The following is a 22,544-nucleotide window of genomic DNA, read 5'->3' on the forward strand; positions in this document are numbered from 1 at the left end:
GTGCAGGGCTTGCTGAATCTGGGGGTGTTTTCTAGAAACAACAGCAGAAAGAGAAACAGCTTATAAAAGATTGTGGAACTTCACTCTACCACCCTTACCTATGGAAGACATTTACAAGCTGTTTTATCTTGTGTCTTTAGAGCTGTACTTCCTAAGAATGAATAATGTCTCTAATTTTTCCTAAGATTTCTGCCCTGTCCCTTATGCAAGTTTTGATTTTCTGGTAAATCTCTGTGGATTACACTTAATCAAATAATGCCAGACTTTAGAGATGCAGTCTTCTTCTTGTTCAAAAATGCTTGTTAATGCAAACCTATTTTCTATTAACTTTTGAGTTAGAGTAATATAAAAGCATTCCCTAATGTTAATCCTTTGTTCACCATTAGTTTTGAATTTGTCCAGAGTTCATAAGTAAGATGTTGAGAGCAATGTTTTTAACAGCCCCCACTTAGTACTTTACTGGCTTTCAAAACCAGTAAAACATCTTGCCCTTCCACACTTTCACTTTCCTTTTTCCTGTGGCTCATGAAGCAGATAAAGCTCCGCTCACTACAATAAATTATGCTAGATATCTGATTTTATCCCCACATTTTGTGCTCTTGACAGGGTTTCTAAGATTCACTTCTTGAGTTTCACTCATAAAGTGAATTTCTTAGTATCCATGACTTGAACACAAAATAAGTTGGATATTTTATTTATTTATTTGTTTGATATTTGATTACTGTGAAAGTCTGACTGGGAACAAAGCCCATTTTCGGCATTGGCCCATGGAGAAAAACTCCATAGATATTTTTACAGATAGTAACATTTAAACATTATATTTAAAAAATACATGTATATTGTTAAATAATATTAAAAACAGTACAAATTGTATAAACAAATATAGCATTAAAATAATGGAACAGCCAACAACAAATGATCAAAAGACATTAGAAGACAAAAATGAGTAATAAGTGAGAGGAAAATTTGCTAAGAGATAAGTGCATCAGGAAGCAGAAGGAAATACAGTAATATGATCTGAAGGACAGGTTAGCTGTGAATCAAGCTGCTTTATTGTAGCAGGGTTCCATTTTAGTTTGAATAGCGATCTGTCTGTCAATAAGAATGGCAGAGGTATAAAATAGAGATGACAGGAGATATGCTTTGGCAAGTGTTACTCGAATTATTGGTGAGGAATTTTTAGATCTACAGCATACCAAGTTTCTGATGAGTCATTTTTATTCAGTTTTGAATATGGAGGTCAAATTTCATTTGATCATCAATTATCACATTGAGTAGTTTGTTAACAGATACAAATTCCATCTCAGTGTTGTTAAGACAGGAACATTTTAAAATGTCTTTAAGAGGTATGGACTTTTAAGAAGAAATAGGAAAAGTTTGTTTTTAGGGCATAAGAGAAGTTTATTATCTCGGAGCCAGTTTTCAGCATTTTGAGTAATGGTTTGCAGATGTGAGAGGTTTTTGAGGAGCAGATAAGTGTGAAATCATCTGCATATTGTATAAGGGTGTCTTCTTTTGGGGGAAAGGTAGAGACTGTTGATAAATGTATTAAAGAGGAGGCCAATTTACAGAGCCTTGAGGAAGACCAGTGTTAACTGAGAGAAAGGAAGAATAAGAAGAGAGAAATTTAACAGATTGTAGCCAGTTGGAAAGCTAACTAGTGAACCAGTTAAGTGTTGTGATAGACCTAGAGCAGACATTTTTTTTAAAGGCAATATGGAGTGAGAGACTGCATCAATGGTTTTTGAGAGCTCAAAAAAGAGAGAAAAGACTAGCATTTTATTAGCTCTGGCTTTAATGATAGTCTGTGAAGACTACCGAGGCAGTTGTAGTGCTATGATCAGGGTGATAGCCATGTTGGATTGCAAAGTACGTTTTCATAGAGTAAATGTTGAAGGAGTTGTTTGGGAATACATTTGTTAGAGGGGAGACATGATAATGATGGGTCTGATGTGGATGGTTTCTGTATGGATCAGTTAATTAATGTGGAGATTGGAAAATGTATAGAAGCAGGGGCAAGTTTCATATATTTAGAAGGAAGATTATAAACAGAGGGAGAGCAGGGTTTAAGTTTATTCAATAGATTTTTATTAAGAGGTAGAAACTTGCTTGAGGGATAAAGTGGAATACTTTTTGTTGACAGGTAAAACTGGGTAGTAGAGATTTGTAGGTAAACATTGATTAACAAAGCTATAAAGTGTATGAAATAGACATTAAATTTGAAAGTTACTTCAGGGAGATAGTCATCTGGACAGGGGTTTGGAGTACTTGGTATACCGGGATATAATATATTCTTTATGGAAAAACAAAGTTTTTAAGGTTCATTTGTAGGCTTATTTGAGGGTCTAAGCAGTATTGCTTTTCTCTGTGGTAATACTTCTGTGAGGTTCTTAAGTTGCTTATAGTTTTGTAGGTCTGTGCTGATTCACACCTTGCCTATTTTCTCCATGCTTTGTCCAGTTATGCATTAGGGTCATTGTGGAGTAAGATAGCCATAGTTCCTGTCTGGATTTTACACTTTTTTTCTGATGGCTGAAAGGTTGTTGAGAGTGCCAAGTAATATTGCTTTAAATTTTAAGACCACCTCATCTAATGGTAAAGGAGTACAGGATGTACCAATTAATGGATTGAAGAATGTTTTAAACTATTCTGGGTTAAAGTTTATAAGGTCACAGCATTCTTCATATACAACATTTTGTGAATGATGTGTAACTAGTCTTTTAATAGAGTTTGGGAAGGTAATGGGTGAAATGCAATAATGAGGACTAGAGAGTATGATCCAGGCTAGGATGAAGCCAGTGTTTGAGGCAGGGTTGGGGTGAGGAGGGAAGGTAAATAAATGAGAAAATTCATTAAGATAAATGATATTAGAAGGGTAGTCAGGTGAAAGAGCTTGCCAGCCAATATTGACATCAGTGAGAATAGCTGTTTCATATAATATAGAGGCAGATGTTCAGTGAAGGATATTTCTGAAAACTGGGATATTGTTTCCTGGGGAATGTATAAGTTAAGGATACATAGAATGTTGTTATCATTTATTTTAAAGTTAGAAATTATGAGGTCAGCAGAGTAGAATTTAGGAGTATGAATGAAGGAGAAATAATAAGTTAGCTAGAGAACAGAACGGTAATGCCACCAGCTTTTTGTTTATTTTATCAGAATGGATAATATTATGATCAGGGGGAGGAGGAATCTCAGAGTCTGTAAGACTTAAGTCATGTTTCTATAAGAGTGACAATGTCTGGGTAGTAAAGACAGATCCAGGAATGAAGTTCTGTTACTTTATGGATAATGCTAAACATAGAATTTCAGTTGTTTTGATGATGCAGGTATGGTGGAGGAAGGACAGGAGGTTACAAGGGTCACTGAGGCTGGATTGGGTTAGATATCACCACAGAGGGATATTTGGTATAAAGAAGCAGAGTAGAGGAAGTTTATGTCTGTTAGTGTTAGACTTATACTTTAGTTTCTGGTATAGGAGGATGAGTAAGGTATTTTATATTTGAAGATGAGGGTGGGGATTACGTTGAATGGGTTAGGAGTTACAGAAATCATGTAAGTGTAGCCAATGTAGATACTGGAACAAGAAAATGGGAGAATGTGTGATAGGCGAGATGGGTATGATATAGCATGTGAAATTGGTTAAGAGGAAATGTAGTGGTGTTAATGTGAGATGTAAAACTTGTTTGAGTGACAGAATAAGTTACAGCAGTAAGGTAGTAGATTAAGTATACATATTCTAATATGATTAGTGGTGAGAAGTAGGAGAGTAGGTGATTTATAAAGAATTTGCAGAGATTGGATGAAGGAATGCATTTTATAGAAGAGGAACGAAAGGCATAGAAGTTGTTATGAGGTGTTAATGAGGTTAGGTTTAAGTATATGGCATAGTAAATGAATGTACTTGGAAGGAGAAAGAAAAAAGTAAATTAAGAAGTACAGAGGGTATAGTTTAGTGAAGCTGTAAAGGGGGAGATTATGTTAATAAGAGGGGTAGTAAAGGAAAATGATAGAAAGAGAGAGAACAGCAGCGTAAAAGAGTGATTGTCAAGAGCGGTGAATGATGGTATGAATAGCAAGTGTTATATTACTGGAAATAAGGTATAGGTAAGAGATAATTTAATACATTGGTATAACAGGTGAAAGGCTACTAATGAGAGGAAAGGAAAGGACTAATTGAGGAAGAGGTGAATGTCCAGTAGCTATAAAGGTAGAGGAAGATGGCTAGTTGGGAACTGGGGGTAGGGTAGGACACCGAAGAGAACATGCATGGAGTGAGAGTGAATGGAGAGTGGAGGCTATCATGGTGGAAGAGGTAATAGGAGCTCCACTAACTTGGATGGAAGTGATTTAAAAATTGTCCTTGTCAGGATCTTACAAGACCACTACAGTTAGGAGAGGAGGTGGAAATTATGAACAGGGGAAGCAGAGTTAGTTGCTCCCCCCTGCAACATACAAAGTAACGAGAAAAAACTCAGAAACAAAAACATTGGATTATGCATTTCCAGTAAAAGGGAGAAGAGGCAAAAGTTATTAATGCTGAGTTGAGTAAAATAGTTGCAATGAAAGGATGAAGTAGACACATGAAGTCACAGGCAGTAATCAACACAAAGCCTTAGCAAAGTACTGTTATGTACTGAGCCCAATAATTTTCAGGTAGAGAAGTGGAAATACTGGGAGATACAGAAAGGCTATGAGAGAACAAAATAGGGTAGATTTTTAAAGGAATCATGTTTCAAGTTTATCAATTACTAACAGAGCGAAGGAGTAATTAAAGAAGGAGAAAATGGTCAACAAGGATACACACCTTCAGTCAAGAAGGCTGTGCAGTATAAAAGGAAATAGCACTAGACAATAACTGTTGTCATAAACAACACAAGGATCCTTATAAAATTTTAAGCACTGATGGCAATGGTATACAAAAGCCTTTGTAAAGTTGACTTGTCCAGCATCGAAGGAACAATAAAAAGTAATCTGGGTTCCAGGGTTATGATTGTAGACGCAGTCATAATCCTCTGCGTTACATTTTTGAGAAATGGCATATCAAGAAATTCACCTCAAGAAAAGAGTGAAGCAAAGTTTGATAAGTAGATCTCAAATGTCTATTTCAAGAATATATAGCAACTCAGTCATGATTGCATAAAAGTAATCAAATTTCTTTGTATTGAATGAAGCTTTACCTACCCCATGTGCAATGAGTTAGAGAGAGAGAGAGAGAGAGAGAGAGAGAATTGTAGGACACCTAAGTGTCTCAGCTTTGAAAGCTAAAGCATTGGCATTTTGTGCTGCCATTTACATCTTTGTAATAAACTGAGCTTTAGCTCTTCCAATGTGCTACAAGACAGAAAGAAAATGAAAGAAAGAAAGAAAGAAAGAAAGAAAGAAAGAAAGAAAGAAAGAAAGAAAGAAAAAAGAAAGAAAGAAAAAGAAAATAAACTATAGGAACGCAACATGTTTCATTGTTTTGAAAGTAGAAAAACAGTAAGAGTTCCTCAAAGAGACTGGCTAAAAGCCAAGTGTATTCTATCCTGCAACAGCTTTAAAAGCTGTAATACATTTTGTGCTCTCTTTCTCCCTTTCTGTCTCTATCTCTCTCTCTCTCTCTCTCTCTCTCTCACACACACACACACACACACACACACACACACACACACACACACACACACACACACACACACACACAGCTCTCTTACTTTAGAAATATGCTTAACAAATCTGACTTTTTCCTAAATCTGGAGAACAAAGAGTAAGTGTAAACAGAACATAATAATAGCTATGCTGTCCTAGTTACCAACATTAACTGATAAGATGCCTAACAGAGTAAAGTGAATTAAACTTAAAATATATATGCTATGACCTATGCTATTTACATGCCATGATGATGCTACCTACCTTCATACAAGTAATGTCATTGAGTGTCTTTAATTTGTTGCTGAGTTGTCTGCAGCATACACTACTAATTAGGCAGAAAGGAGAGATGCCTGTGCAGAAAGATAAGAGTTGAAGGAAAACTTTGGAAACAAACATAAAAGGCAGGACAGTGAACACACATCCTAATAATTAAGTTGTAATCAGATTTTCATTAAAGTTTTGTATATAATACTGATGAGCATGCAGGACAGATGATCTAAGCTTCAGATCTGAATTTGTTTAATTGTTGCTTGCTGCTTTATATACTGCAGTACATATATTACTTAGATGGTATTTAACAAGTGTTTATCATTTTTTAAATACACTTACACATCATACATATGTTATAAAATTTATTTTCTGACTGACATTGTAGTATTTGCCTTTCAGAAAACAGAAATATACAAGTGACAAAAAAAGAGATATCTCTTATATTGCATTCTGATAAAACTGATTCCAGGGCATTTAGAGCAGGTTCTATTTCTGCTTACACCATTGTCTTCTTTCAGTTTTGACATACAGGTATAGCTGTATGCCACACCACTTGTTTACAAATGAAGCTATAGGTTATCTACAGGAAAGCTACAGATGATAGACATCAAGCTACACACTGCAGTTTTCAATGATTTGTACTCCTTTTCTGGCTCCTTTCCACCTACTCAACAGACATCTGAAGCTATAAAAATACACTTACAGCATAGCTTCAGTCTTGACAAAGGGTCTTGTGAAAGCTTAGTTTCCAGGCTTTCTGCAGATTATTAAAATAATGTTTGTAATGTAATTGTTGAATCTTCTGACCCCGAAGCGTCATTCCTTGAGGTTTATTGGTTTTACATTCATTTAATTAGCTCACTGAACAACATCAGTTTGATCACTTTCAATAAAAAGTCAAACATTTCTTCATTTCCTAAAATGTTATAATGAAATAATAATATATTGGTGGATTCTGTAATCATCAACACCTTTTACTCTATTCCATACACTTATCTGCTGTTGACATGAAATGCACAATGAACCATTGTAATGAATTTTAGTTGCTTTCGAATATTTGTTGCTTTAAAGTGCTGCCAGTTTCAGTCTACTACCAAATGCAAGCATACCATTCCTGTGCCTTGAGAATTCTGAAAGCATTGGAGACAATAATTCTAATTTTCCTTTGAAAGTAAAAAAAAAACCCTCTAATCGAATGTGTCTGATACATTAGAAGTTTTAAGTATATCAACTGTATTCTCAGCTGGTATGTTGTCATAAATGCCACTTTTAGTATTTTTCCTTATGTCATGTAAAACTTCAATAGGATATTTCTGTGCTTTTAAACTATTGACCTCTCCTGACTGTTTTCATTCTTGGACAACATGTGCTAAGGCAGTTGAGATCTGATCAGTGCAAACACCTTTTTGCACAAAGACATACATAACTAAATAAAGTAATTTTGTGACAATTTTATTTTTTTTTTTAAGTTTGTTTCCAGGAAGCATACTGATCACCATAGAACATTTGCAGGTACACCTCACTGAAGAATTCCTCAAAATAAATAAATAACAGAACTTTTCACAAACACAAAATAGCCACAGAAGGTGTACAATTCAACAGAGAGTTGAAGCAATGAGCAAACATTATTAACAGGGGAGAAAAGCAAATGTAGATTCATTTTAGAAGCAAATATGGGAAGTAAGCAGCAGGTGAGAAAAGAGGGTGGAAGTAAAAGTGATGCAGGTGAGGAGGACTTTGGTGATGAGTCCAGTGGAAAAGCAGTTGCAGTTAGATGCTTGATAGAGGTGTCCACTGAGTTGTGCTATGAAAGTGGAGAAAGAGATTTCTTTTAGGTGAGGAGGGAAAGGATTGCAGAGTCTGGGTGCAAGAGGGAGCAGCTGGTACAGTGCAGTTTAGTTTGGGCCTCTGGCAGGACGGAGTCAATTCGGAGTGATTACCGAGGTTGTGGGGGAGGGAGGTTTATTATGGAGCTTGCTCGGACCTGGCTGAAGCAGGTTGAAAAGATGAGACCCTTGGAGTAGCTCTCCTCTGTAAGTGACTATAAATCATCTGTTTTCAAACATAACTACAATTGTTTAACATAGGCATGTAATATCAGTTGCTATTCAAGAGTTACCAATCTCACACTGTCATTAATCAATTAAAAAATAAGCTCAGAGTGATATATAGTATTCTGATACAGCTCTGACTTGTGAAGGATATAGTATATTATTTATTCTTAGCTGTAGAAAAGTAGTAATCCTGCTGCTGTGATTGCAGAAACTTTAGAATTGTTCAAAAAACTCCACTTTAAACAATAGATGATATGTAATCAAAATTAGAAAATGGGCAACCTGTAGATTGCACCCTGATTGGAGAAAGAACGTTCTCTAGCAAGGTGTTAATCAACAAGTAATGCCCACTGAAAAACAAGTCTGCCATTTCATGGCAGCATATTAAGCTGCCAAACACATTACCCACTAAATAGGCCTAAATCTAATATGCGACATCAACAAAATCTGCTGGAGAGACTGGTTTGTCTCCCAGAGGTTGCCCTGTCTCTGGAATAGACTTTCCATACATGTCAGAGTACCTCACTGACCCTCTTCAAACAAAACCTTGATGAGTGGATGGGAAACCATAAATTTGTCCCAGGGGTTCTACCTTTGTCCCTCATCATTGACAGGGGAGACAGGTGCTAAATGAGATTTCTTTTTTGGGGAGTAAACTCTTAGCTAGGCTTGTAAGGATCCCAGGGCCATTAGCCTAGTAATCTCCTATGATGTTATGATCCTATGGAGCTCAGACTGAAAAAAAAAAATAACGGCCGCCATAATTTACACTTGCAAAGCCGGGCTTTTGTTGTTTAGCGAGTGTACAATAAGAAAGAAAAAAAGTTTTAAAATAAAGTGTGTGTGTGTGTGTGTGTGTGTGTGTGTGTGTGTTTGTGTGTGTGTGTGTGTGTGTGTGTGTGTGTGTGTGTGAGTCAGAGAGAGATAGAGAGAGAGAGTGAGATGACCACTAGCAGCAGTAAAGAGGCTTTCATATCTGGATATTTCAAATAAAGAAATCTGGATAAAGCCTAAAATAAAGTGGGAACAAAGGCTGAAAAATAGGGACAGATTTTAATTATTGCTCTTATAAAATTACAAACTTGCTTAAATAAAGGCATTTGTGTTAGCATAAAATTTCTGAAGGAAATAAAAGTCTAAAACTCAAATATATGTCATTATTTTGTAACTTCTATTTACAATGACTGGCAACAATCAAAACCTGTTAGGAATAAGTAACCAAAAGATAAAGTAAATACCTGGATATTTTTTAAAGCCTTATATTTTGGATGTAAAATGTTTTCTCCAACACCATTAACATATAATACAGCAAGTTGGAAACCTTAGGCAGAGGAACTATTTCCCATCAAAATATGTAAAACAAAATAATATAGTAATAAAAAAAAAACAAGCAAGTAAAACACAACAATTTTACAGACAACCTATTCTCTAAGCACAATAGTGCCCTCCAGGGTGTGTGTTATTGTGGAAGTAATGCCATTCCATGGGTGTAGAGACCATCCGCCAAGATTATTTCCACAATAATATACACTGTGTTGGGCATTATTGCTTGCATACAAAATTGATTAGCATCTGCCTAGCAGGCTACATGAAGGTGTGATAGGGCACATTATAAATGTGTCATCAAAAATAGCTCACAAGAAGCCCTATAACATGCACTTAAGTTTCTCCATTCTCCATTCTCACAGTAATGTCTTAGTTTACAAGCAGGAATGGCAGCTTTAGGATGCAAAAATTCCTAAATACAAAACTAGCGTAAGTCCCCAACAAATGTAATACCTTTCATACTGGTTCATATATTGTACTGCCTGCATTTAGAGACCACAATAATATGAGCAATACAATCCTTAGAAATAAAGGAAAACTGAATACTCTCAAGTCAGCAAGGGAAATGGCTGTTAATACTAAAGGAAATAAATAACAACAGAATGACAACAATTATTGTATTTTCAAACTGTTACAAAGCATATCTGTTAAAATCATGTGCTTCAAAAGCAAAGTGTAATAAAACAATAGGAGTAGATCTATCCATTATGTTCTGTTTCATTCTTTGTGTACAGAGTTCAGGAAAAATAAATGACAATATTAATGTCAAAGCTGAAGAAACAACAAGAAGGTCACTCAGACAACATGATAAATGTGAAGGGTGTACAAACATGTTCAGAATAAAAGCAGCAATTGTGTATCAGGTGCAGAGGAGGAGATTTAAAGAACTGGTTTAGTTTAAACCATAAAAATTAAGACAAACTGAAACTGAATCAGACATAGAGCATTTTTTTTGTAAAACAGCTTCTGTAAAGGTAAAAAATAAATGTATATCTTTCATAAAGATCCATCCTATGATAAGTTTTAAATAAGGACTGAATTTTTGCTAAAGTGCTATTATTCAAGGAGCTTATTTATTTTTATATTTCTTTAAGACAGAGTTTAGCAACAGATACAATATAGTTTGTAGGAATGTTCACAGTAGGAAAAATCAAGTTTGGGAACAGACAAAGTTGTCACAGGACAGCTTTAGTGTGGGGTGGGTGGGGGGAGAAGTTGGGATGTAGGGAGGTAGGTAAGATGGCTTATTGTGTGGGTAAAGAGCAGATAGGAAAGGGTTAAGTAAGTGGGAAGCTGAGGGAGGATGTGATGTAGGATTAATGGGTGGGTCTTAAGGGTTTTTGAGGTGAGATTTAGTGTTGGGAGGCACATTTGGTGTGATCTTATTGCCCTCCCAGCCCATCCTATTTAGGTGATGGTTTGGTGGGCGGAGAAGAGGGGCAGGTTTGCCCCTCTTCTGTTCCCCCTCAGGAGGATAATTGGAATTTGAGGTGGTGAAGTTTTGATGGTGGAAGACTTTGAGTGGATGGATTGGATTGGTGATATGCTAAGGTGAGTGGGGATGATGCCTTGTTATTACAATGATAAGTGAGCAAGTGGGGGAGACTGCTTATCCAAGGGTGAGTGGGTATGCTCCCCTTATGTTTATTTATGTTATTCAATAAGTTGAATTTGATTGTTTCAATAAAGTTTACATGTTTACTATTTTATTATTCATTACAATAAAGGTCATCAAAAGTCTATGGGTGTCTGTGTGGTTTTTAATTAGTCCGTGACAAATATGACATATAGGGCATTCCTGCCTATGGCAGAGAGCTAGTGACTTCACCTCTGGGTTGCACTCCATTCTGATGGCACGTATTTATAAATCTCAGGCTACAATGCAGGCCACCAAAGTGTGATTGGTATCCCAGGTCCCTTTTTGAGCTTACCCGGAGGAGTGAGAAAAGACAATTCATTGCCTATTTGCTTCTTCCACAGCTTTGTATCTAGAGGGATGAGACCCACCCAATGAATGGGCCAGTCTCTCTACCCCAAAATGAAGTGACACCAGACTGAGAAAGAAAGGTAGGTGAAGCCTGGGAATTGAAGCCAATGGCAGACAGAAAAAGTGGGCTGCTCCCCAACCTTAAACTTATTTTAAACAAAGCTAGTGCAGTTGCTTTAATAAATTATGCACTGATCACTGTGAATGACACACAAAGTAAATGTGTTCTCTTCCACAGCACATTTCCCAGAATAACTATTCATAGGTTCATAGGTTGGTACTAGGCTATCGGCCCTAGGGCCTATGCAAGCCTAGCCATAACAATTCCCTGGATATTTCTTTCCACAGTATTTACTTCTCTGGATCCCTGTCTATCAGGGCGACTGACATGATCCCCGGGATGAATTTCCTGTATCCCATCCAATCATCAAGGTTCTTTTTGAAGAGGGCCAATCAGGCACTCTGCTTGACATGTATGGGCAGTCTATTCCAGAGTATGGGGAGTCTCTGGGTCAGGAACCTATCCCTCCAGCATGTTTTGTTCATTGTGATGACAAGGTTTAGATCCCTGGAGTGTGTGACTCTGAGGGATTGGGATTTCTTTAAGTGGAGCATGTCCAACAACTCAGGGTTTGACATGGCTTTGTATGTTAAGCAGAGATCGCCCCTGAGTAGACGATATGCCACAGAGTATAGCTGGAGTTTTTTTAGACAGTCAGCATATGGCATCTGCTTTAGGCCTGTGATTCTTTTAGTGAGGTATTTCTGTGGCCTTTCCAGCTGTTGCAGATGTCTTGTGAGGTACGTACCAAACGGGGCATTATACTCTATAATGGGTCTAATGAGGGTACAGTGTGACAATGACCTCCTTTTTTCTGGATGAACAGCCCTTAGTGATGAGGTGTGCCACATAAAAGGATTTCCTGACTGTTGTGGCGATGTGGTTATTGAAAGTGAGACCACTGTCCACCTGTGTCCCTAGGTCTCTCATCACACTTTCGATGTTTAGTGTCCTGCCACCTATGTGGTAATTCATGGGTTCCAGACACAAAACTCCCTCTGCAATGTAATTTTATATTGGCTGTTTTTTTTTTTTTTTTTTTTTTTTTGAGTTTTAAATACTGAATGAAAAATTTATTTTTTTAGAAACTGATTTATGGAGTTTATTAATCATAGTTTTTTATTACTTGTTTCAATTTTGTAAGTTTTTAGTTTCAGTAAAAGTGAAAGTGATGAGAACAAGTTGTTTACCTGTGAACCATTAATTTGGGATTGAATAAGGGTATGCACCGATATGGTTGTGAATACATATCATTTTACACTGGACTAAAAGTTTTTTCTTCTAACCAATAGTGAATAACTGAAAAAAAAACACCTATGTATATTCACTAGTTTGTAGTCTACCAATGGGAAAGAGAAGTGGTTTAAAAGAAACTACTGGGCTGGCTGACTCCACCATTGTAATTAGACCTGCTGATAAGGGTGGCACTTTAGTGGTTATGGACAGAGATTTTTTATTTTCTAACTATGAAAGAGATGTTGAGTGAAGTTGACACCTATAAAGTTATAGATATTAAATATATTTATGTGAAGTGCAACGTAGTAACCCGCATGCTCCAGGAATGTCATGCCAGTGATATGATCACCTCAGAATTATATGATTTTTGTATAGTTGAAAATCCAGTAGTCTCTATATTACAAGGCATGCCAAAAATACATAAACATCCTACTGCACCACCCTTTAGACCTATTGCTGCAAGGAGGGGGTGGCTGACAGAGCCACTATCTATATACGAAGAGAGCATGTTTAGAGCAGTTCTTAGTGAATGTAAGTTTGTATTACAAGACACTCAGCATTTTGTAAGTGATTTATATGAATCTATGATTGAGGAGGGAGCTCCAGCTCAGTAACTAATGGTTATGTTGGACATGCAACCACTATTTACTGTGATACCCAACCAGGGAGGCACTCGGATGGTGAAGTGTGTCCTTACCCACCGCATTTCTTATACTGAGATGGAGAGAGACTTGATTTGTCTATTTCTTGAGACAATTTTACAATATAATCCATTTATTTTTGATGGTATTTACTATTTGCAGAACAAGGGCATACCTATGGGCATGCCTTGTTCTAATCATTATGCCAATATGGTCATGGCACAATGGGAACAGGAGAGTGTGTCTACTTTGGATGTCTTTAAGAGAAATGTATATTTCTGTTGTCATTTTGTTGATGATGTGTTTTTTCTATGGACTAGTTCAGTAGTAGAATTGGATTATTTTCAAGAATGTTTACATGGGACTACAGCTTTCCTTACATTTACGATGAAGAACTCTGCATATGATATTGAGTACTTAGATGTATATGTTTCTAGATTACATAATGGGGGGATCACTACCAAACTCCATCGTAAGGAGTGCCATCTTCCATCATATGTCCATAGGACAAGTATGTATCCTACTAATTTTTTTTGGAATGTTGCTAGAGGACAGTCCTTGAGAGTATCTAGACTTCATGCAGTGGATGATAAATTTAATTATGGTTTGGATGATTTGAGGATGAGTCTTAGTAAGGGGTATATAAGGAGAAAGACATTAATGAGGGAATATAGTTGGTTTTCTCCCTTAGACTGTATTTTTCATCACCATATAAGGGCAAATGGGCAAAGACACATTAGAGAGGCACATTAGGCATGCTCATCTCATACAGTAGTGATTTTCAAGCCATTAGGAATATAATTAAGAAGGACTGGTCAGTCTTACATACAGATGGACAGATGGGGCGAATAGGTGGACCCCACCCCTCTCATCTGCTATAGCAATAGAAAGTCACTTAAAAGAATGTGGTGCTATCCAGCCAAGTCTGTAATGAATCCCAGGGAAGATGAGTTAAAGTTTGAGAGCTGCAACTTTGTTCACTTATAGATGAATCACATGTATTTACATGTCCAGACACTCATAAGCAGTTGGTTTTACACTCAAGATGGCTGCAGTAGTAAAAATCTGATATACCTCGCACATTGCGTGCAGTGCACAGTTTATTATGTTGGAATGACAAATCATAGGCTGAGTGAATGTATTAGAGACCACTTGTATTGTGCATGAAAGAGTAACCCCTCAAGTGCGGTAGCAAAACACATGCTGCAGTTTGAGAGACATGCTTTCAAGATTTGATTATAGAGAATATCAAAGTAAGTGAGCAGTTAGGGGACATAGTTAATGATACTGAGATAGCTGAAATCTGATGGATTTTGAAACTACGAGCCAACAGGGGTTCTGGTTTAAATAATTATGTCCCCATTAAGCCAGCCTTGAAAGCCAGGAGATTGAAGCATCAATATCTGTGTGTGTGTTTTTAAGAAGTATTTTAACTAATTACAGTTGCTATGTTACAGTGTATGCATGGGATGTAATTGCAGAGTTTGAATTTTTAGAGTGATATCATTACTATATTAATCACTGTTTGAGATTTGATTTTACTGTGGTCTGATGAGGGTAGTATAATTAGTGAAAGCGCTTAACCATTTGTTACTGACTAAATGCCTGGATTTTATTTTTATTTTTGTTCTTGCTGTGTCATTCTTAACTTTAACAAAATGCAGTGTTTCAGTGCAGGTGTATACCTATTCTCTAATGGCTTTTATTAATAAATTAATTCCACGATGAGAGAACCTGTGCAAGTGGAATTTGGGTCATGAGTTTAGTGTAACTTTGTTAGTAAGCCACCTGTCGGATACTAAAGTAACTGTGTAACATATTAATAGTATAAATACTATTAATACACATTCTCTTTTCTGATATGAGGATGTCATATTCAACCATTCTTTAACTCAATGGATTTAGGTTGCAGAAATAAAGATTGCATGAATAATAGCTTATTTCCTGATCCCCTAGAGCATTTGACAGTAGGCCAAATACAAGCACAGGGTTCTTTAATTCATGGCCTTTGCTGCCCCCATAGGGTGACCCATGCTGATATAGCAAAAACAAAAATGGCAAAATAGCATCTAGCACTGTGAATTTGAAGCAAAGCTAGTTAATAATGGAATACTTTTTCATATGCTGGTAAGGATGCTAACCATGTCTCTATGTCAATTTTGTTTATTTTATTTATTTATTTATCTTTATTGACCATAAAAGTCTGACTAGGCAAATCCAATTTACAGAGGAGGCACAGGGAGAAAATCTCCAGAAGATGTATTTAAGATAGTCATGATACATTTTTTTTACAAAAATGCATTATACAGACAGTTCTTAAGACATCTAGATGCAGACAGGTAATTTTTCTGTTGTGATATGATATCAAGACAAATCAGGTATTTCTTCATTGGTGACATTATACACTGTATTAAATTCTGAAGAATATAGGGTGGAGAGTATAGAAGTAAAGAAAATGACTTACTATGTTAATAGAAACCCCAGTGGGTAGTTTATAAACACTAACTATATGTTTACAAAATTATAGCAGTACAGATTTTTTCAGGACTCACATCAGAAGCAGATGTCAGTGATAATAATAATAAATCATTTTCAGACTTGCTGAGGAGACTTCATTCTGGCAGTAAGTGCAGAACTAAAATGGATGAAAGGCCCAGAAGACTGTGCTAATGATAATGAATGTATTTAATTTAAAACACTATGGTCACTCAGCGATCAGTCCTAAGGTATCTGATAGTGACCATTGTGTTTTAGGTTAGTTTTGTGCTTGGTAATTGGTCGTATTTTGTAGAAGTGTTTAAAGATCCCACATGCATTCTGCTGCTACCCATATGGAGGGACAGGCATGGAACAGAAGATGAACTATATTTATGGCGAGGCTGATCGCCCTTGAAGCATATTACATTTTTCTGTGTGACCTGTCTTACACTGCACAGATTGCAGGAGGAGAAATGCAGTCTAGTTTTGTGCTACTGTTTGGGAATTATAAAAGGATGACAAAAGAAGTAGAGGGACCGTATAACTTTAATCTTTGATACATCTGTATCATCCTTCCAGGGTGAGTAGAGCGGTGCATAAGACATCTTAGACAAGAGGCGCCTTCCACTGGAGAGTACATACATTAGTTTAGACTACATCAGCATGAAAAGCAGAGGAATATTAAGGAGCAATAAGGTAGTTTAGAAGTTACAGGTTCTTGGATGGATGCACCTATAGCCCAATAACAATTATGAATGGAGTTGCAAAATAAAGCTAGTCACATCTGGAAGCCATAGATTATAAATGAACATTCATACATTCTGCATGAATAGAAAATAGCAGAATCCAAGATTCACAAGTAACAGACAGAGCTGTGTTCTAGATCTTCATTTCAGTGACAGGAGTATAAAAGCCTTTGCTACAGCAATCTGGAGTACTTTAGAATATAGACACATAGAGATTATAAATGTGCTAGATGACCTTTAGAGGCAGTTACATACAGAGATAGATTAAGGGGACATTCCTTCTTCATGTTCATGGGAAATGTGATTAGACATGTCATCCATCTTCCCCAACTATAGAAATAATAATTGAGGGCTTCCATAATGCAAGGGGAATTGGGTTAATAGTACAAGAGCAGAAGATGACAAAATCCACTGAAGCTAATGGCCTGCCTGTGGAGTTTTATGCCCTAAGAATAAAGTGGAGAGAGCACTAGAGTGTCATGTAAAAGACCTCAAAAAGCCATTATTGCTAAGACAGCACAAATCTCTCAGCAACAGGAAATCTACCATACATACCAAATAAGTCCTGGGAGGATAACCAGGGCAAGGTTTCTGAAACATGTAGTAAGTAACAAGTGTACTATTATGAGAAAAGCATTATGCCATTTGATTTTAGGCAACTGTTATGGACATTGATTGATATGTTAATGGATGGAAAGCTAATTGTGGGGATCCTATGTGTTTATTAATTAATTAACTTATTTGTTAACTTTCTTGTTTAGATGGGAGGGTCCACAGTCCATTTTCAGCCATGACATCTATACATTCAAAAGTTTCAAGATATAATTATAACTAAAAAACAAAAAAAACAAAACCAGGTAGAAAAACAGTCACATCATACATTCAGCACTCACTTTATTGCTAAAACAACAACGATTAAATGCTTTCATCTGATTATTTCATAGACTTCTATAGAAAGCACTTAATCTTTGTTATTTTATCAATAAAGTGAGTGTCGAACATACCACTGTGACTGTTTTTCTACCTAGTTTCGTTTATTTGTTTTTAAGTTGCTGGTTGAATTCCTGGTTGTATATACTTATAATTCTTTATTATTTGTACAGTTCAAAGAGTGTGACAGTTTATTTGCAGAACAACAAGGGCTGGACATAGGCAATATAAATATAGATGACATAGTATGAGTATGTTATCTGCACATTTCAGACATGTGACGTGGATTATATAATTAAATACCTGTGACAATAATACACTATGAGGTAGTTTATTGTTTAAAGAATGCAGCATATTGATTTATAGAAACAGGAGCTAAGAGAGATTAACAACGGAATTGTAGGAATAAGTATTCCAGTCACAAATCAGAAGTTTATATTTAATGTCTTTGCAACCTGTAACAGTAAAACTGTGATCTACTTTGCAAATTGTATAAAATGCAACTGCTTTTATATAGGAAATACAAATCAGAAACTTGAAGAAAGAATTTTATCACATTTGTCTGATATTCATAGACAAATTGATACAAATACATTATATAAACGTGTTGCACAACAGAGAATTATGAACATTCATTTAAGTTTAGAGTTTTACAGCAGTTGTTTATAGATAAAAGAGGGTGGGATCTAATTAATAGGACTGAACTTGTTGAATACAGGTGGATAAACTACTTTTGGGCTGATTCAACACCAGGACTTAATACCCTAAATAGCATTAAACCAGTTTTGAAAAACAAACATAGTTACATTTAATGATGGCATCTAGGCTTGGATATAGTTTTTTTTGTTGTACTTTTGTTTTTTATGTTATGGATGTACATGACATTTAAAACTAGCATTGAGCACTTTTAATTTTAAGTATTTTATCATGTCATGTGATGAAAGTTCATTTTTTTTGATAGGATGGCTTATTAAATAAATATAAGATTTAGTAGAGTGTTAATTAACTTATCTATCCATTGAAAAAGAGTCCAGGTGACTTGAAAGCTTTGCTTTTATATCAAAAGCATTTTTACATTTGAGAAGCTTGGATGTCATTTTTTTGTTTGTTTTGCTTTGTTACATTTTAATTACCATTGTGGTTCCATTTGGCTGCCTTTTTGGGTATTTTCTTTTTTAAATTACAGAATTACATAGGGGAGGCAAGAAGAAGAACAAATATACCATCAAATTGTTTTGAAATAATTTGATAGTTAGTTTAACAACAGAGGTCAGTGAATTTAGAAAGAAAAACATGGCCTTTATGCCTGCTGTTCAAATAGATGATATGTTGTCCAAGTCTTTGATACAAGAATTAAAAATATTAGGTTACATAACATGGAAGTCTTTTCAGAATGGCCTGGCAGAAACATCATACTCGACAAGGTTAACTAAAATCCCTACCAAATACCAGAGTCACATTGAAAGTCAGTAAGGGAAAAAGAAATTAGAAAATGTTTTATCTGGAAATAACTGAAGAGTCCAAAAGAGACTGAAACTGAGTTACAGTGTCCCAAACCTGAAGGAACAATCAGCAGTATTTCAAAATCTGACAGATGCATTATAGTTAGGGCTGATGAGTTAATATCACAGGTAGGGAAGGCAAGATTTTTAATTACATTAACATGATAAAAGATTATTGACAAATCGCTCTGACAGCTGACACTAATAAAAATATATTTTTTTCTGAAAGCTAGAGGAATTATTCCAGTATAACCTTCTATTTTTATGCCAAATGCTACTCAGCTACTTTACAAAGATTAATGGACACGTCTTAAATCCCCACAACAACTATATACACCCAATGTAGATGATGCCATTATACCCTCTGAGAACTGAATCTCATATCTACAAAATTTCAGGTTGGCTCTGTGTCCTTCATCTTGATAGGACTAATTATGAGTCCCCCCAACTGGATTGTAGGCATTACAGAGGTTACAAGAAATAGTTAAACCCCAAAAAAGAAAAGATGGGATCAGTAACAAAATGTCCTGCACTGCAGAAAAAAAATGTAAGGGCATTTTTCAGTTGTCTACATCTCCTTTTGCCATGATGGCATGCTACCTCACAGAAATAACCAAGGGGAAGATTTTCTATAAAATATTGTAGATAACAGAATCAGACATTGCTTTCAGGAAACTAAAGGAAATATAATGCTGAGAGTCCACGTTAGCCTCTCCTGAGTTTAATAAACTATTTACTTTCTGCACATATGCATTAGCAGTAGGTTATAAGCAGTGTTCTCACAAATGTTTAATGGATAAAAGCACCAGGTTTGTTTCCATAGCTGAAAAATAATGAAAAATCATAGGCTAGGCATTCTACAACTGAAAAGGAATGCTTACCGATTAAATAGTCACTTAGTTCAATAAAGTGTTGTTTCTTAGGGAAAGAAATCACCAAGGCCATGTCCGCTAGCATTACTGTGTAAACAACAGGATGGAAAGACAAATATCATTATTTATTTATTTTTATTTGACATTTATTAACTGGGATAGTCCAAATGAGCAAAAACCCTTTTTCAGTGGAGGCTCAAGGAGAAAAGCTCCACAATACAAGTTATTTCAAAAATGTAACTAGCAGAAAATAATAGTTGCATACATGAATACTCTAAGCATAAAATAAACACACCACAATTTTATCACAGATCAGACTGACAAAAGAGGTACAAAAAATTGTAGCTAGTAGGAACAATGGTAGCAATACATGAATACTCTAAGCTGAAATAATCACATTTTTTTCACAGAACAAACTGATTAGAGAAAAGCAAAAGCAGGAGACATTAATAATATATGCAGATTATACAACAATAAGAATTACACACATGTATTTACAGTGATTTTGGAATATTCTAGAGGTTCCAGAAATAGATTTGAGCAGTAAATAACACACTTTCTACTAGGCATGAAACAGTTTCAAGCAGGTGGGTAAAATACAACATAATGTGATGGTTCTCACCACACAGAATAGTACAAATGACATAAATATGTGTAAATAGTTGTGTAAACCATGTCTGTGTGTGTAAAATATAGTGTAACTAGTGTTTAAAACAAGGATTTAAATACTCCTTTGTAAATGGACTGATATGTCTTCAAACTCTGGAAGTGTTTTATTGAGTTAGTCCAATTACTTTAAGATGAGTAGATAATTGACTGTATTAGTGAAAGCAGACTTTTAATGACTTCAATGTTCAGTGTTCGGTGCATTGTTAATGGTAACCCAAAGTGTTAAGTTCATCATCCTGGGGATTTATCACCATAAAATCTCATCTCGTAAACAAATGCACCAGCCTAGTTATTCAGTTAATTCTTAAATATAGCAAGAGAATGAGATAATTTAATATGCAATGGTAAGGAATTCCAGATTTTACCCACCATATAAATAAAGCTGTCCTTGATGCAGTGGTTAACTTTACCAAAAGATTTCTATTTCTAGTATATGTACTGTAATAGAAAAATTCTAGGGTCTATATCATAACTGCAAAACCTCACATACACGAATATGGAAACGTCGACACATATTGAGCGAACCACGAAAACACTGAATGGCCTGAACCGTAAAAATCAAAATGTCGAATCGGCATAGTTGGCCAACCCTACCACCCGCTACGTACTACCTACACAAACAAAATGAATAATCCACATACATACACTTAACAAAACCCTAGTTCTAATCCTAAACTAAAGCTCACATATATTACTATGTATGCACTTACCTTAACCTGCACCCTAACCCTAAGGTCCGTAACTATTGCACAACTACGTTAAGGAGCTATACCCAAACAAAATAAATAATCCACATACATACACTTAACAAAACCCTACTTCTAACCTTAAACTAAAGCTTACATATTACTATGTATGCACTTACCTTAACCCGCACCCTAACTCTAAGGTCCATAACTATTGCACATTTATGTTAGGGAGCTATACTGGATAAGGGCCAACTATGACAATTTGATATTTCGAATTTCATGCTTCAGGATGTTCGGTGTTTTCATGGTTCGCTCATATGTGTCGACATTTCCATATTCGCATAATTGCAGTTTTGCAGTTGTAATAGGTAACCAAATTCAAAACCAGTGCATTATTTCATCATTCAGATTCAGACATTTGTACAATGCAATGATATTTCCCCTCATTAATCTGCATTTCATAAAATATAATTCAAGGGCATTTAATCTAACCTTACATTCCTTGTTTTGAAGACCATATATTTGCCATGTAAATGTTCTCAGAATCCTTTGCTGTTTGTAAATAATAGATATGGAGAATATTCAAGCAGTCCCAGAAAATTTAATAAAGATTGGGGAATAGCTTGCAGAAGTATTTATTTTTTATTTCATTTAGAATTGGTGTAACTGTTGCTTTATTTCAGATGTTGGGTCCATTACTGCCCAAATTGCATTGGAAGAGATAATCTGAGCACCTCTCTATTCCTAGTAAGGTTTTAAAGGACAAGTTCCTATTGTAGTCATCTAGACATTCTAAAGCATTACATTTGTAGGTTTTCTTAGCCAGTTCAACTGTTTCAACCAGAATACTTTGGAAGGATTCAGTGCTATCAGCCCCATTTCTAACTACACTTTTACGGCATCTTGTAGAACAATCAAAGAAGTATATACAGAGGACATCAGCTACCCTGCAATGTTTGACCACCTTAGTGTTATGCTTATATAATTCAATGTTTCCTGAATGTTCTCTTTTAAATTAGCGAACATACTTAAGCAAATGCTATATAGTCATTTCTTGTGTAATCAGCTAATCCTTTTTTCACAACTTGCCTTCTGTTTATTATTAGAATTTTTCAAGATTTGAGTAACTCTATTACGTTTTTGTTTATATTACAGTGATGGAAACTTCCTGACCATTTGTCAAAGATACTTTTTTTCTTATCATAACAACTATGACCAGAATGCGATGACCATATGGGAGAATGATACTTTTTACCCTTACCTGGTTTCTAGTGGAACAAACATGATTACTAAGGAATCCATAAAATAATAAAATATCTTCCATTTGTCAGATATGTTTCCCACTCATTATCACTTCTTAATTTTTTATTTATTATCTCTCTTTCTATTTGACAAGAATTATGTTAATAGAAGTTCGTTTGTCACATATTTTATTGTTGTGAGGCTTGCTCT

This window comes from Protopterus annectens, chromosome 7.part0 (genome assembly GCF_019279795.1).
Source record: "Protopterus annectens isolate FY-2018-M chromosome 7.part0, PAN1.0, whole genome shotgun sequence".
Lineage (NCBI taxonomy): Eukaryota > Metazoa > Chordata > Ceratodontiformes > Protopteridae > Protopterus > Protopterus annectens.